The following is an 18,547-nucleotide window of genomic DNA, read 5'->3' on the forward strand; positions in this document are numbered from 1 at the left end:
CTTCATATACACTTTATTTACCAAAAGGACAAATAAAGTCTTGTTATAGGCATATTTTAGCAGAATTATCTAGGAATCTATACAGATGATTTGGAACCAGAGAAGCAGAACCCCCTTTAGAGCTGTCCTTGGAATGAAGCTTATTCGGTTATGTTTTAGAGAAGATATTTCCAAGGACCAGACAACTACATGGGACATCTGGAACTTGAGACAAGACAAAATGAGTAAACAGACATTGGGAGCAGATTATTAAGATACAAGGTGACTTGATGTTATGTAATATTGATGGTCATCATTGTATTGTTTTCGCCTTTCATTTCAAGGTGTATGTGTTTACTGAGTTGTTTTGGTTACATTAATGACATGTAAATCTCCCCTCTCAAAATTATTCCATTGAGAGCTCTCTAAGTATTACCTGACAACTGGACCCATAGTGGTCAATAAGTTTCTCTTTCCATGTACCTTTGATTGAATACAGACATGGGAGAAGCGGGGCACCCCTTTTTCTGATTTCAGGGGATTGTACCTGTACGTTCTCCCCCTCCCAACTTGGAAAATCCTTAATCTTTCCTCTAATTAGAAATACATAACCTTATATCCTAGTTTGTATTCTGTTAATTATTTTTTTTCAATACATAAAAATCTGTCTCTTCAAGTATTCTAGGTTCAGTGCCAAGCTAAGGAGTTCTGGTCCTGATTTGTTATACAATTGGCATGCACTGGAAATAATATGCTCAGAAGTTTGAACCTTTGTTTCTTAGTCATTTCAGATTCTACCTCCCACAAGTCTTCCCAGGTTTTTCTGAAACTATCTCCTTAATCATTTCTTACAATGCAATAGCATTCAATTGCATTCATATACCATAACTTATTCAGCCATTCCATAACTGATAAACATCCCCTCAATTTTCAATTCTTTGCCATCACAAAAACGAGTTGCTATAAATGTTTTTGTACCTTTTTGCTTTGCTCTTTTGGGGTATAGATTTGGTAGCAATATCACTGTCTCAAAGGGTATGCACAGTTTTATAACTTTTGGGGCATAGTTCTAATTTGTTCTCAGAATGGTTGGTTCACAGTTCACAGCTCTACCAATGCATTAGTATACCCATTTTCTCCAATCACCTCCAGAATTGATGACTTTCTTTTTCTGTCATGTTAGTTAATCTGATAGATGTGAGGTGGTGCCTTAGCATAATTTGCTTTGAATTTATCTAATTATTAGTGATTTAGAAATTAAAAAAAATATTACTGTTGATAGCTTTGATTATTTCTTCAGAAAACTACCCCTTCAGAATCAGAGAATGGCTCTTATTCTTACAAATTTATTCAGTTCCTTAAATATTTGAGAAATGAAATTTTTATCTAAGAAATATGCTACTAAGATTTTTCCCATTTTCCTACTTTTTTTGAAGTTTTTATTACATTTTATTTTATTTATTTTTAATTTTATTTCATCAGAATTATTCATCTCACCTCCCATGAACCAACCCTATAACTTGTTTGGTCATAAACTCTTCCCCAATTCACAGATCTGAGAAGAATTTTATTTTTGTGCTCCTCTAATTTGTTTCTGATATCAGTTTTTATGTTAAATTTGTGTACCCATTTTTAAGTTATCTTAGACATCTTTAGGTACACAGTGTCAGATTTTGGACTTTCTGCCTACTTTCTGCCAGATTGTTTTCCAGTTTTCCCAGCAGTTTTTGTTGAATTATGACTTCCTGCTCCAAGAGTTTGGGTCTTTGGGTTGATCAAACTCTAGGTTGCAATGCTCATTTGCTTCTGTACATTGTGTATCCAATCTATTTTATTGTTCAACCACTGTGTTTCTTATGCATTACTAAAGACCTTTGATAATTACAGATTTGTAGCATGGTGCGAGGTCTAGTACTGCACTAACACTTTCCTTCATGTATTTTTAAAAAAATTGATTCGTTTAATATTCTTAATATTTTGTTCTTCCAGATGAATATTATGTTTTTCTCCAGTTCTATAAAGTGATTCTTTAAGAGTGTGATTGATATGACATGCAATAAGCCAAGTAATTTAGTTAGTATTGTCATTTTGATTATATTAGCATGGCTTACTCAAGAGAAATTAATATTTCACCAACTATCAATATTTCTTTTTATTTGTGTGGGGAGAGCTTTGTCACCGTGATCATATAGTTTCTGTATATACTGTGGCACATAGACTCCCAAGTATTTTGTGCCATTTGCAGTTATTTTAAATGGAATTTCTCTTTCTACTTCTTCCTGCTAGGTTTTGTTGATAATATATAGGAGTGCTGATGATTTGTCTGAGTTTATTTTATATCCTGCAGTTTTGCTGAAGCCGTTAATTGTTTTGACTAGATTTTTAAATTGACTCTCCAGGGTGCTTTAAATAATCCATCATATCATCAGCAAAAAGTGAGCTTTGTTTCCTTGTTGTCTATTCCTTCAATTGCTTTTTTCTTCTCTAATTGTTATAGTTAGCATTTCTACTACAATATTGAACAATAATGATGATAATGAACATCCTTACTTCATCCTTCATTTTATTGGAAAAGCTTCTAGTCTATTCCCATTAAAAAACAAGAATGCTTGCTCTTGGTTATAGATACACATTACTTATAATTTTAATAAAAACTCCATTTATTTCCATGCTTTCTAGTGATTATAATAGGAATTAGCATTGTATTTTTTCAAAAAAACTTTTTCTGCATTTATTTAAGTAATTTTATTATTTTTTGTTAAGGATATGGTCAAATATGCTTATAGATTTCCTAATTTTGATACAGTTCTGCATTCCTAGTATAAATCTTATCTGGCCATAGCATATGATCTTTGTAATATGTTTTTTGAAACTTATTTCAGGCATTTTATTTAAATTTTCCTTGCATTAATATTCACTCTGGAAATTGTTCAATGATTTTTCTCTATTATTCCTCTCTCTGGTTCAGATATCACAACCATACTAGTGTTATAGAAAGAATATTGGTAGCGTTATTTATCGTTTTTAACCAGTTTATAAATTTTTAGAGTCAATTTTTCTTCAAATGTTTGTAGAATCCACTTGGAAATATATTTAGTGTTGTGTTTTCCCCCATAGGGAGCTTATTTATGGCTTGTTCAACTTCTTTTTCTTAGATACAATTATTTAAGTTTTCTATTTTTTCTTCAGTCTGGGCAATTCATGTTTTGAAAAATTTACTCATTAAAATTATTAGTTTTATTGCCATATAGTTGGGCAAAATAGTTCCTTATAATCACTTATTTCATCTTCATTGGTTTTGCATTCCCCCTTTTCATTTTTAATACTAGTAACTTTTTTCTTTTCTTTTGTACAATAAAATTAGCCAATGGTTTATCCATTTTATTTATTTATTAAAAAACTAGCTCCCATTTTACTTATTAGTTCATTGTCTTTTTTAACCTTTAATTTTTATTAATCTCTACTTTGGTTTTCATGATTTCTGTTTGGTGTTTGATTGGAACTTTTTAATTTATTGTTTTTCAAGTTTGTTTTTAGTTGAGTTTTCAATTTGTTGACCTGTTCTTTCTCTCTTTTATTGACACAAGTGTTTAGAGATATAAAATTTCCCTTAATTACTGCTTTGACTGCATCTCACAAATTTTGTTATGTTGTCTCATCATCACATGTTGAATGAAATTATTATTTGTTCTTTGACCCAATCATTCTTTAGGATTGGTTGGGTTACCTAGTTTCTAATTACTTATAGGATCCTAAATCCAGATTATTTTCATAGATATACTTTTATCAGCATTAAAAAGTCAAGGACATCTTGATAAACCTTTCCACCACCCAATATTTAACATTTAGTACAATTGTCTGAGAGCTATGAATTCTCATAAATCTCAGTCCTACTCTCAACCTCTGTAATGGTTAGGGAATTTGAAGATCTTCCCTACCCCTTAATGGGACTCACTTGGAGCCCAACAGGAGAAGCTTGCTTAGGGGAGGCTTGTTTTTCAGCAAGGCTGACACCTTTTGTTACTTTGTAATTAGGCAGTGGGTCATAAAGGTTGTGATGTCCTCTGACACTGAAGAAGAGGGTATATATATATATATATATATATATATATATATATATATATGTATGTATATATATATATGTATATGTACATATACATATATACACTCTAAGGTGATATTTTACTTTGGGGCTCACTCATGGGAAGAGTTGTGTGATTTGGTCAGATGAGAGTCTGGGTAGCAGTTGAATCCCCCTGGCTTTAAAAACACGGATCTTGATTCTTCCCTCTCTGGTAACTAACCAACCATGTCTACTTCTCCTATTACTATGGAGGGCAACATTATCCTTCTAGGTACTCTTGTTCATAAACTAGGATTCATCCTGACTCCTCACTATTTCTGCCCCCCTCCCCCAGCTATATTCAATCTTTTACCCAGGTCTGTCACTTTCACCTTTGCAACATCTCTTGAATATATCCTTTTCTCTTCTGTGACATTTTCACTTTTCTAATACAGGCCCTTATCACCTCCTATGTGATCTATTGTAATAGACTATTGGTGTGACTGCCTGCCTTGATTAAGCTACTAAAGTGATTTTCCTAAAACTCAGGTCTGAATATGTCACCACCAATGCCAGTAAACTTTAGTGGCTCCTTATCGCCTTCAGGATCAAATACAAAACACAGCGTTCAGAATTCAAAGTACTTTATAACCTATTCCCCTCTCTGACACACACTCTTTGATCTAGTGACATTGTGTTCCTTTCTGTCCCAAGAACAAGACATGCCAAATCTTGGCTTTAGACATTCTCTCTCACTGTTATCCACTCCTGGAATGCTCTTCCTTCTCTGGATTCCTTTAAGTTCCAAACAAAAGCCCTTCTTTTACTAGAAGGTTTCCCCAACCTTTCTTATTTTTAGGGTCTTCCTTCTGTTAATCATTTCGTATTTATCCTATATCAAGCTTGTTCTTGATATTTTTTGCATGTTGTTTCCTTCCATTAGATTGTAAAGTTCTTGAGGTCAGGGACTTTCTTTTGCCTCTTTTTAGAGCTTAGCATAGTGCTTGGCACATAGATAACACTTAGTAAATGTCTATTGACTGTTTGATTGCTATACTCACTTATTCTGGGGGCCTCACATTGTCCTCGAGCCCTTTTCTTTTTCTTCACTCTATCACTTTGTGATTTCATCAGCTCCAATTTAATAATCATCTTTATACAGATGATTTCCCTATCTATGTAACCAGTACTTGTCTCTTCTGAACTCCAGTTTTGCATCATAGTATACATTTCAAACTAGATGTCCCTTTGGCAGCTTAAACTTAATATGTCAAAAACAGAAATAACTAACTGTATTTTTGCTCTAAACCGATACCTCTTCTGAACTTTCCTATTACTCTCAAAGGCAACAACATCCTTCTAGTCTCCTATATTTACAACCTTGGTGTAATTCTCAACTCTATTTTCACCCCATCCACACATCCAGTTAATTACCAAATCTTGCCATTTCTTGTTATGTTTTAAGGTGCCTACTATATGCCAGGCATGGTGCTAAGTGCTTTGCCATTCTTTAATTTGATCCTCTCAACAATCCTGGGAAATAGGTGCTTTTTAAATACCCATTTCACAGAAGAGGAAACTGCAGCAAGCAACAGTAAAGTAATTTGTCCTGGATCACACAGCTAATAACTGTCTGGGGCCACATTTGAACACCTGTATTTCTGATTATAAGCTCACTGTTGTATCTCCCATGCCACCTAGGAACTAATATTCTCCATTTGACATTTTTACAACCTGTTCCCTCCTTACTTTTCTAGACTTCTTAAATATCATTTCTTTCCTTTCACTTTTTGGTCTAGTGACAATGATCCACTTACTGTTCTTCACACACTCCAAGTCACATCTCTCCCTCATTTTAGTCCCTCTGCCCACAAACAATATGATATTAATATATTTCCATATTACCCATGTTGCAAAAAAGCATGAAAAACAAAGAAAAAGAAAATTATATTTCTTCTTGTACTCAGAGTTCATCAATTCTCTCTCTGGAGGTGGTAGAACATTTTTAATCATGAGTCCTTCAGAATTGTCTTAGATTATTGTATTTATCAGAGTAGTTAAGTCTTTCACAGGTGATCATCTTTATAAAATTGCTACAATTTTTGTGAAAATTTTACCTGGTTCTACTCACTTCATTTTGAATCAGTTCATTTAAGTCTTTCCAGGTTTTTTTTTTCTGAAACCATCCTCCTTCACTATTTCTTTTTATGGCACAATAATATTCCATAACAACCACATACCACATATTGTTCATCCATTCCACAATTGATGGACATCACCTCAATTTCCAAGTATTTGCCAACAGAAAAAGAGCTACTCTAAATATTTTTGTTCAAATGGGTCCATTTTTTAAATTTTTTTTGGGACACAAACCTAGTAGTGGTATTGCTCTGGGTCAAAGGGTATGCTCAGTTTTATATCTCTTTGGCATAGTTCTAAATTGTTCTCCAGAATATTGGACCATTTTACAACTCCACTAACAGTGCATTAGTATCTAATTTTTTTTTCCATTTTGAAATTTTCCTTTGTTTTGTTAGTCAACCTGTTAGGTATAAATTGTATCTAATGGTTTTAATTTGAATTTCTCTAATCAACAATGATTTATAGTATATTTTTCATGTAAGAATAAAAAGCTTTGATTTCTTCTTTTGAAAACTGTCAAGACGGTGAAGTAGAACCTGGACTTCTGCAAGGCTCCAGTTTCCATCTCCTCCAATTCATGTGAAAGGTGACTCTGAACAAACTTTGGAGCTACAGAACCCACAAAATGACACAGAGAAGCTAACCTTCAACTAAAGACAGCCTGGCAGGTTGGCAGGAAGCTGCCAGAGCAGCTTGTTAGGAGCCAAGCCTAGCCCTGTGCAAGCCTGAGGTTTCAGTCTCAAGGTGGCCACAACCAGCCCCTGGCTGGAGGAACTTCAGATCACCAGCAGCTGCGGCAGTTTTCAGAATTATCAACCCATGGATGCTAAGAACAAAGTAAGAGGTCAGTGCAGTCCGAACTTTGTGAACTGGGAATGCAGGAGTGCGGTCTGGCCTTTACCTCCTGGAAAGAGAAGAGGCTGAAGCACTGCGGGACTGCAGCTGCTGCCAGGTGGCTACCTCAGAGCTCCTGGTCTGCAGATTTTAGGGAGACCAAGCATCCAATCTGAGGGGTAACAATCTTGCTTTAACTTTCTTGGATCTGGATTGTGGTCTAGGGTGGAGGTTCCGGGGAGGCTTCAGAGCAGGAAGCCAACTAATAGCTCCAGCAGCTGAGAAAACCACAGCAATTGTGACAAAGCTCCCCCTTCTTGTAGAAGAGTTCTCCTGGAGCAAAAAGCTCAAATGTCAAGTGATTGAGTGGCAACATGAGGAAAGAAGAGAAGCAAGGCAAGCACAGCAGTCTGACTCTGGATTCAAGCAAAGGAAGCAAAGCAAGCAGAGCAATCTGACTTTACACTCCTATTTTGGGGACAAAAAGGATCAAAGCATGGAACAGGAGGAAGACAGTGAAGTCAAAACTCCTGCACCAAAGGCTTCCAACAAAAGAATAAACTGCTTACAGGCCATAAAGGAGTTTAAGAAGGATTTTGAAAACCAAATAAGAGAAGTGGAGGAAAAATTGGGAAGAGAAATGAGAAGGATGGAAGAAAATTATGAAATGAGGTTCAACAACCTGAATGAAGTAAATTACACCTTAAAAAATAGACTAATTCAAATGACAAAAGAGGCTCAAAAAGCCAATGAGGAGAAGAATGCCTTAAAAAGCTAAATTTACCAGATGGAAAAAGAATCTCAAAAGCTCACTGAAGAGAATCATTCCTTCAGAATTAGATTGGAGCAAATGGAAGCTAGTGACTTATGACAAATCAAAATACTATTAAACAGATCCAAACAAATGAAAAAAATAGAAGGCAATGTGAAATATCTCATTGGAAAAACCACTGACCTGGAAAATAGATCCAGGAGAGATCATTTAAAAATTGTTGGACTACCTGAAAACCATAATAAAAAAAAGAACCTAGAAATCATCCTTCAAGAAATTCTCAAGGAAAACTGCCCTGATGTTTTAGAACCAGAGGGCAAAGTAGAGGTTGAAAGAATCCACCAATCACCTCCTGAAAAAAGATCACCCCAAAAACTCCTAGGAATATTACAGCCAGGTTCCAGAGTTCCCAGATCAAGGCGAAAACATTACAAGCCACAAGGAAGAAACAATTTGAATACAGTGGAAACACAATCAGGATAACACAGGATCTGGCAGCTTCTACACTGACGGATCAAAGGGGTGGAATATGATATTCTGGAGGTCAAAGGAGCTGGGATTAAAACCAAGAATCAGCTACCCAGCAAAACTGAGTATCATGTTTCAGGGGAAAATAGGGTCATTCAATGGAAGAGGACTTTCAAATATTCTTGATTAAAAAAAAAAACAGAGTTGAATAGAAAATTTGACATTCAGATACAAGAAGCAAGAGAAGCACGAGAAAGTAAACAGAGAAATGAAATCATAAGGAACTTCTCAAAGTTGGACTGTTTACATTCCTACATGGAAAAAATGATAATTGTAACTGATGAAACTTTTCTCAGTATGAGAATTGTTGAAGCGAATACATATATATATATATATATATATGTCTATGTCTATGTAGGAGGGTATATGGGCATATGAATACATATGTATTTATGTGTATATATGTGTACAAGTATACATAGACAGAGGGCACAGGACCAGTTTAATAGGAAGGGATGATACTTAAAAGGTGAAATTAAGAGGTGAGAGGAATATAATGAGAGGAGATGGGGAGAGACAGAATGGAGTAAACTATCTCATATAGAAGAGGCAAGGGAAAACTGTCACAATGGAGGGGAAGAACAGGAAGGCAAAAGGGAATGAGTCAACCTTATTCTCAATGAATTTGGCTTAGGGAGGGAATGACATGCACTCTAAATAGGGCATCTCTCCCTGCAGGAGATTAGGTGAGGAAGGGGATGAGAGGGGGGGATGATGGAAGGGAGGGCAGGCTGGGGGCAGGGAGAGGGAAGTTGGAAGCACCCACTTTTTGAAAAGGGACAGGATCAAAGTGAAGAATAGAACACCATAAGAGATAGATTAGTATTTATCATTTTAAGAAGTGATGCACTTATTCATATGCTTTCTATCCTTTTTAAGTAGGAATGCATTTTATATTCTGTCAAAATCTTTTTCTGTGTCTATTGAGATAATGATATGATTTTTATTGTTTTTTTTTGGTTATAGATATAATCAAATATGATTACTTTTCCCAATATTAAACAAACCTTTTCTCCTGATAAAAAAATCCAATCTGGCCAAAGTGTATGATTTTTGTGACGTATTACTATAATGTTTTTGCTAACGTTTTAAATTTTTGCATCAATATTCATTAGGAAAAATGGTTTTTATATTTTTTTTATTTCTCTGGTTTGAGAAACAAAATAACATTTCTTTCATAGGAGAAATATGGTGAAACTCATTCTTTACCTCTTTTACCCCCAAAAGTTTATATACTATTGAAATTAATTATTTTTTAAATGTTTGGTAGAACCCACTTTTAAATCCACCAAGTCTTGAACATTTTTCTTCTTAGGGAACTCACTTATGACTTGTTCATTTTTTAAAATAGGGTAATTTTATATTTATACAAATCATTATCCATTTCACTTAAGATTATCAACAACAGCTTTTTTTACATATAGTTGGGCAAAATAGGTCCTAGTAATTGCTTTAATTTTATCTTCTTTGGTGGTGCATTCACCTTTTACATTTTTGATGGCAGTAATGTCTTGTTTTCTTCTTTTTTTTTCTAATCAAATTAACTAATTGTTTATCCATTTTATTGCTTTCCTCCCATAAACCAACTCCTAAGTTTCTTTATTCATTCAGTGGTCTCTTATAATTTCAACTTTATTAATTTCTCCTTTGATCTTTAGGATTTTTATTTTGGACTTTAATAAGGATTTTTATTTTTTCTAACTTTTAAAATTGAATGTGCAATTCATTAATATGCTCCTTCTGTTTTGTTATTAATTTAGGCATTTAGATATATAAACTTTTCCCTAAATATTACATCCCAGAAATTTTTGGTATGTGTTGTCATTGTTGTCATTATCTTTAGGTCTAGCACTCCATCCTCTGAGCCACTTAACTGATTTCTATCTCTCCTTTTTTTTTTTTACTTCTGCTGGTGCATAATATATTCTACTCCAACACTTTATTTTAGACATGTTTTTCTGCTTCAAGTGTGTTTCTTGTAAACAACATATTGTTGGATTCTTGTTTCTAATCCATTCTTCTATTTTCTTGCATTTTATGCATGAGTTCATCCGACTCAAATTCATAGTTGTGATTACTGTGTATTTCCCTCAATTCTATTTTCTCCAGTTTATCCTTCTTTCTCTCTTTTTACACTGTTTTTCCTTAAAAGTCTGTTTTGCTTTGGACAACTGCCTCTCTTGGTCAGTCCTCACTTTTATTATCCCCCTTCTTTTATCCTCTTTTCCTACTTCACTGTTGGGTAAGATAGATTTTTATTTCCATATGACTATATATGTCTGTATGTACATGTATGTGTTCGTTTATATGTATCCATAATATTCTATCTTCTTTGAACCACTTCTGATAAGAATAATGTTAAGGATTGCACACTATTCCCTCATTTTCCTCTTACTGTAAAGCTCTTTTTTGAACGCCTCTTTTATGTAAGAAAATTTCCCCATTCTTCTTCTCCCTTCCCCCTTTCTCCCAAGGCACCCCTCTTGTCACACTTGCTCTGTTTTTTGAGATCATGCAAATATAATTGACTCACATTCATGCCCTTTGTCTATGTAGACTCCTTCTAGTTGCCTTAATAATACTAAAGTTCTTAGGAGTTACAAGTATCACCTTACCATCAGGAATGTAAACTGTTTAACTTCATTAAGTCCCTTATGATTTCTCTTTTCTGTTTACCTTTTTATGTTTCTCTTGAGGGTAATGGTAATGTAATTTGAATTTGAAGATCCCTTTGTGTTGTCAAAGGTGGCAGGTACTTAGCACTTAGCAACTGATGAAGCCTCTGTTGGGGAAACAGAAGGTATGAACTCCTGTCTCCTGTAGCTGACATAACAGGAATTGATTGCTGAATAAGTGACTGATTGAGTTAATCAAGTTGTCCCATGAGTGGAAGACTTTGACTATTGTACTTTGAGATGATTGTTCTTCGTTAAGACTTTGAATAAGTGACTGATTGAGTGAACTTGAGTGCTCTATGAGTGGAAGATTTGCCCCATGAGTGGAAGAATTTGACTATTGTACTTTGAGACTATATTGTGATACTGATTGAGTTAACTTAAGACTTTGCCCCGTGAGTGGAAGACTCTGACTATTGTACTTTGAGATGATTGTTCTTTGTTCTAAATATTGTGACCACTTTGGTGAAAACTATGTGTCCATTTTAATGATAAGTTCTTGGGAATACTATATTGTGATTTTCTGTGGTAAGTTATAATATTCTGAGTGCTGTACCTGTTCAGAAACAAACTACAGATGGACAATCTACCAGCTTCAAGGTTTTTGTGGCCATTGGTGACTACAATGGCCATGTTGGTCTGGGTGTCAAGTGCTCCATAGAAGTGGCCACAGCTATTCGTGGTGCTATCATTCTGGCCAAGCTGCCCATCATTCCTGTGAGATGTGGCTACTGGGGGAACAAGACTGGCAAGCCTCACACAGTACCCTGCAAGGTTCTGGTGTGCCTGATCCCTGCCCCTAGAGGTACTGGTATTATCTCAGTTCCTGTGCCTAAGAAGCTCCTGATGATGGCTGGAATTGATGACTGCTACACTTCTGCAAGAGGCTGTACTGCCACTCTGGGCAACTTTGCTAAATCTATCTTTGATGCTATCTCCAAAACATACAGCTATCTAACCCCAGACCTGTGGAAGGAGACTGTGTTCACTAAGTCTCCTTATCAGGAATTCACTGACCATCTTGTGAAGACTCCCACTCGAGTGTCTGTCCAGAGGACCCAGGCAGCTGCTGTGGTAACCACATAGATGTTTTTGTATAAACAAATAAATTGAACTATGCCTGCTAAGAAAAAAAAAGATTTTTACATGGTTCTTAGGCCTAACATCCTGGTCTGGCACCACAGGAGTCAGAGTGGAGGTAGTGGTCAGGATGGTAGGAGCAATGACTTCATTTTCTTGGCACATACTGATTCCCATCGCATCCTTAGGGGGTCTGTTTCTTCAGATAGCCTGACTTTTCTGCTCTGTGAATGTCAGCTGGTTAGCTGTTTATGGGAATGGCTCGCCCTTTTTTCCATAGGAGTTATTTCCCTGGATGATGGGCTGGAAGCAGGACCAGTGGTCTGGGAGGTGCTCTTACTCTCAAGATTACTATATTATATTGACCATGTAATGTTTCTGTGCCTCAGTTTTCTCTATAAAGTGAGGATGTTCAACTTGACTTCTAAGGGTGATTTCAATTGTAAATCTATTATCTTATTCTTCCTTGTTCCCCCAAAAAACCCAGATTACTGAGGCAAAGCTATCAAATACAGTGGCACCTTAATTAAGAAGTCATTTCTAGCATATAATTACAGTTCAATTCAATTTGAAAGCCTCTAGAAGATCAGTGCTTTGAGGAATTTATAATCAGGATATTTCATAGAATTCCCATTTACCTACACTGTATAATGGTAAAGGGAATTTGAAGATCTTCCCTGCCCCTTAATGGATGGAATGTAATCACATGGAGCCTGTGGCAGGAGGAGTTTGCTGAACAGGTGTAACAGGAAGGAGTGGAGCAGGAAATGAGTGAGAGCAGTTAGTATGGAGGGAGAGCGAGGATGCAGGCAAGGAGACAGCTAGGATTGTGAGTGTTTGTGGGAAAGCTGGAGCAGGGGGAAGGCTTTGGGATGATGTTGTTTCCTGCAATGATAAGATGTATTAATTTCTTTGTTGCTATAATGGTTTTCTGGTGTTGGGATTTGGCTTTCTGGTGTAGGGATTCAGTTTTCTAGTGTTTGAATAAATGTTTTCCTTCTGTCTTCTATATAGAGAGTCTGTAATATTTAGTAATTCAGAATTACACTAGCATGTTCATAGTTACTGTCAGTGCTGTGAATATTACTTTGGTGATACACACTGACGTTTTTCTGAATAGATTTGGTTTAACTTAAAGTTTTTCCTTTCTCATTTCTTCTACATTCTGGGTCTCATTGAGACATATCCCTGCTGATGACACTGCTTCCCTAAGCATCCTTTCTAGTCCTGATTGCACCTTTGCTCTTAAATACCCTTTCCCCAATTAAATGGTTGTGGTAGGGGAGTTGGAATAATTCCTGCTTCCTATTGCAACTTCTACCAGGGGTGGGGAACCTGTGGCCTCAGGTTCACATGTGGCCTGCTAGGTCCTCAAGGATGGCCCTTTGACTGAATCAGGATTCATTTCCCCATCCCTTTATCTAGACTTTTCCTCTACTACCTCCATTTAAATCCTTTGATGTTCATTCAATTCAGATTTCTGACCCAATCAACATTGTAATAGCTGTAATCTACCACTTCCTAGCACCTTCTTCAGTTCAGCACCTGACTCACAGTCTAGCTTTCCCACAGCTATGGCCCTCCTTCTCTTGTTCTGCAACATACATATTGATATTATATCAAACAACCTAGATCCCAATTACTGCTAACAACAAATCCTTTGAAATGGATAAGTTATTAAAATTCTTATTGCATATTTCCATTGGATTGGAATCAATAATAATATTTTACACAATTATAAGTTTGAATAGTGTGAATTAAAATGCATGCAACTACTTCAGGAGATTCATAATTTGCAGAAATTGGGATCAAACTGGTCCCAAACTTAACACTTCCACAGTCCTCTCCAACAATATTCCTCCGACACCTAGGGGCAGCTAAGTGACACAATGGATAGAATGCTAATCTTGGGAGTCAGGAAGACTCATCCCGAGTTTAAATCTGGCCCCAGACAATTACTAGCTGTATGACCCTGGGCAAGTCATTTAATCCTATCTACCTCAGTTTCCTTATCTGTAAGGTGAGCTAGAGAAGAAAATGATAAACTAACCCAGTATCTCTGCCAAGAAAAATCCCAAATTGGGTCACAAAGAGTGAGGTATGACTGAAAAAAGGGAGCAGCAAACCACAATTCCTCCAATCCATCTGAATCTCAGAGAGAGATGGTCATATTGTGGATCTTGCCATCACTTACAAGTATTCTACTTCCATGTTTATGAGCTCCCAAATTTCTTTATCTTATAATCTTTTATCATTCCATTTTTTTCTTTGCCTTATACTGTGTAAATTCCATTCCTCAGTTCTTTCGCAGGAGATCACTTCTACATTGGTTATATTTTCCTCCCTTCACTATCACAATCCCTTGTTGAATTGCTTTAACTCTATACTATCCTTTAAACTTGGTTCCCTAAAGCCTTTTGCCCTATTGTTAATCATAATTTTCTACCTTAACTTCTCTTCATATATTCTGAACGTAGCTGGAGAAAATCACAAAATCCTGCTGACTGGTTCCACTATAAATTTATGTTACATAATTTCAAACAGGCCCAAACTGTAGTAAGGCAATCCATTTATATCTCATAATCAATTTGCTGCCCCACTCACCACGACTTCAAAATTTTTTCATCTCTCCTCAAGACTATTGGATTATGCATCTACACCTTCTTAGATGAGAACCTTGCCTTATACTTGAATGGAAATGCTGAGGTCAGTCACTGAGACTTCTCTTTTCTTCTCATCTTGCATGACTCATGTTTTTACCCATTATCTCCTCTTTTGTCTGTATCATATAAATAGACTCTTAATTTCCAAGTAAAACCACTCTGCATATACATTTGATCCCATCCTATAACATCTACATCAGATTGTTGCCTATATAATTCCTTTTCTCTCACTAATCTTCAGTCTCTTCCTATTTACAAATGCTATCCTACTGCCTACAAATAGCTCATATATTTCTCATCCTAAAAAACCCCAAACAAACAAACAAAAAAAACAAAACCAAATGAAACCAAAGCTACAACCCTCACTTGATTCAACTATCCTTGATAGTTACCAGTCTATCTGTTTTTTTTTCTCATGGTTAAACTTCTTAAGAAAGTCATCTATATTTCTAGACTCCATTTCTTGTCTTCAACAGTATGCTTTATGACCTCTTCATTTAACTGAAATAGCTCTTAACAAATTTATCATTGCTCTCTTAATTAATAATTTTGATCACTTTTCTCATCTTAACCTCTCTGCAGCCTTTGACACTATCAAACACTCTTTTCTCTTGGATATTCCCTCCTCCCTGTCTAGATTTTGAGGCACTGTTTTCTCCCAGTTCTTTTCCTCTTCAACTGTTCCTACTCTTTTTATTATGCTGGATCTTCTTCCAGATAATTCCCAATAAGTGTGGGTACCATCCAGGGATGTGGATGTATATCTGGAACTGGACATCTCTTTTCTATTCTTATTTGATACTAGCTGACTTGGTGACTACATCATCTCCCAAGTTTTCAATCATCTCTATGCAGATGCTTCTCAGATCTAATTATCCAACCCTAACTATTCTCCTCAGCTATTATTTATATTGATTCAATTCAATAAACATTTATTAAGTGCCTACTATCAGACGTTGTACTAAGTGCTGGGGGTACTAATATGAATAAGAAAGATCTGCTCTCAGGGAGTTTTCAATCTAATGGAGGAAGACAATGCACAAAAGGATGCTGGAAGGCAGGGTGTGGGAAAAAAGGACCCCAGTGGGTGCCCAGGATGAAGTCATCTTTTTGCATGTAGTTCAAACCAAGCAGAACTACAGATGGAAAGTGGAAGGAAATATAAAGATCAAATATTGTCCTCTATCAGGGAAAGCTTTAAGTGGAATTTAATGCCCCACCCTCCAGCCCTGCGATCAGAGGGTAGAGGAGGCTAAGGGAGTTGGGAAGGTGTTATAAATTTGAGGCTGAGTTAAACAGCATGACTAGGAGATTTCAGCATTATCAATTGCTTCTTGAACATCTTGGGTTGGATATCCAGTAGGCATCTTAAACTAAATATGGCCAAAACAGGGTTAATCATCTAATTTGTTGTCATGTCTTGCTTCTGCCTTCATAGTCATTTTCACATATGGTGCTCTGCTCACTTCTCTTGCTGCAGGCTCTCATCACCTCATGCCTTTTGGTTGTTCTTCCTGCCTCAAATCTGTCCCCACCTCCCGCAGGGTATCCTCCACTCTAATGGCAAAGTTAGTTTTCTAAATTTCACTTCTCCTCTAGTGGTTCCTTTTGTCCTAGATCAAACATGAATCTTCTTCCTTTTAAAACCCTTAACAACTTTTCTCATTTTAACCTATCCAGTCTTCTTATTCGTTGATCTCCTCTCATACTCTGTGGTCTATGACTTGACCTTTTCCTTGTGCTTCACATAGGACATTCCATTTCCTAGCTCTCTATTGGCTATCACTCATGCTAAGAATAGTCTCCCTTCTCACCTCAAACTCTTGGCTTCCCCAGTCTCTGTTTCCCCCAAATGTTGTATGATTTCTTAATCAAACTTTGGGTCTTCACCTAGAACTTGAGCCAATTCTCTATAAATATTAGGCTTGTGATATATATTTGCAGAATTTGTTAAAAACTCTTTATGTGTTATAGTTTATAAATGTTTCATATAAAATGCGACATCTACAACTCCATCACAGTTCACCAGATGCCTAGGAAAACATTTGCCAGAAGCTTTATTTCTTTGTTTCTGAACATTTATGTCAATCAATCCATCATAAAATCAAGTTGCCTTTTCTCCTCTCCTACCCACAACCCACTGATGACTAATGGCAAACTTGAAGTCACTTACTAGCAGCACTTATTTTTTTTTTTTTTGAATGAACTGAATCTTAGTTCATTCCTCAACATTTTATACTCATGTAGCAGACTTTTGGGGGTAGGGAACATGAATATAATTTATATTTGTTCAACATAAATGTAATTAAGCTTCAGATCACTAAGCACACCTATTTGAATATTTTTGTATCCTTACTTCATCACTCAATATATTAATTTTTCTTCCCAACACTCTTTGGTTTTGGTAAAACAACTCATTCTATTCGGTTCCCATCTGATAAGCCCTTGAAAATAGCTGTTTCTTTCGTGCTTCGGCAACATGTGGGCTGCAACGGCAGCCTGGGGTTCCTCCCCAACTTTGATTATGGCCCTGGAGTCTACACCGGGTCCCACCCCTGGCTCCGCCCAGTGTTTCTGCCCCTGCCACCGGCACAAGCCTAGGGTCAGGAGCCGGAGTCGGTGTCTCTGCTGGCTGCCCCATCCCGGGCTCTGGCCCCAGCCCCCTCTCAGGCCTGGGCTCCCAGGGCCGTTTCCCGGTGGCCGCGTGGTCCAGCTGCACCAGGTCATCCTCGACTCCATCGTGGACAGCTACCGGTAGGAGCGTCGTCATGACAGCGCGGATCATGTCATCCGCACTCTGTTGGGAACAATGGAAAACCACTCAGTAGAAGTCACCAACTGCTTTTGAGTGCCACATAATGAGTCTGAGGATGAGGTTGCTATGGACATGGAATTTGCTAAAAATATGTATGAATTAAACAACAAAGTCTCTTCAAGTGAGCTTATTCTGGGCTGGTATGCCACAGGCTATGATTTATGAGTACTGGTCTGGGAGGCCCATAGCCCCATTCACTTCACTGTGGACACCAGCCTCCAGAATGGACCAGTGAGCATCAAAGCCTATGTCAGTGCTTCTGTGGGTGTTCCTGGAAAAAGATGGGAGTGATGTTCATTTCACTGACAGTGAAAAATGCCTATGATACTGAGCCAATTGGAATTGACCCAATCATGAAGACATGTTTCAGCCCTAACCCTGTGATTGGCCCTTCAAGTGATCTTCAGCAAGTTGGTGGGGCATCAACCTGGATGCAGGATGCTCTAAACAAATGTTGCAGCATGCTGAGGATGTGCTGTCTGGAAAGGTGTCAGCTTCCTAATGGGCCTGGTTAACCAAGTTCCCAGGATTGCCCCTGAGGTCTTTGAGACCATGCTGAACAGCAACATCAACGACGAGTTGATGGTGACTTACCTTGCCAATCTAACTCAGTCACAAATTGCTCTCAACAAGAAACTTTTGAACCTGTGAGGAAACCCAATGACAGCTACACCCAGCAACTCCACCTGCCATGGCTTCTTCCTTCCCTCAACACATAGACAGGCATATAGGATAGAGCAGAAGAAAAGTGGATTCTTCTTTAATCATCATCTTTAAGTTGCCTGTTTCTGTAGATGAGTTGTTTATAATTCCAAGTAAACCACAGGCATTCCCTTTCCCCCTGGAGGGAAAAAAGAAAATGGCTGTTTATGAGTAGGAGCTCTGCTTATATTTGCAAAATACATCTATAAATATAGATTCAGATTCACTACTGTTATTATGCAAAATGAGAACCCAAGCAATATTTCTGGTTCTACACTTGATTCATGTAATTGA

At 36.9% G+C, this 18,547-nt stretch overlaps 1 pseudogene; it reads left to right on the top strand.

Annotated features, from left to right (window-relative positions):
- The first annotated feature begins 7,003 nt into the window (after positions 1-7,003).
- Positions 7,004-18,202, top strand: LOC138161099 (eukaryotic translation initiation factor 3 subunit F-like; annotated as a pseudogene).
- The last annotated feature ends 345 nt before the right edge of the window (positions 18,203-18,547 follow it).

Source organism: Petaurus breviceps, unplaced genomic scaffold (assembly GCF_028583685.1).
Source record: "Petaurus breviceps papuanus isolate PSGF00001 unplaced genomic scaffold, PetGlider_PUasm1.0 118, whole genome shotgun sequence".
Classification (NCBI taxonomy): domain Eukaryota; kingdom Metazoa; phylum Chordata; class Mammalia; order Diprotodontia; family Petauridae; genus Petaurus; species Petaurus breviceps.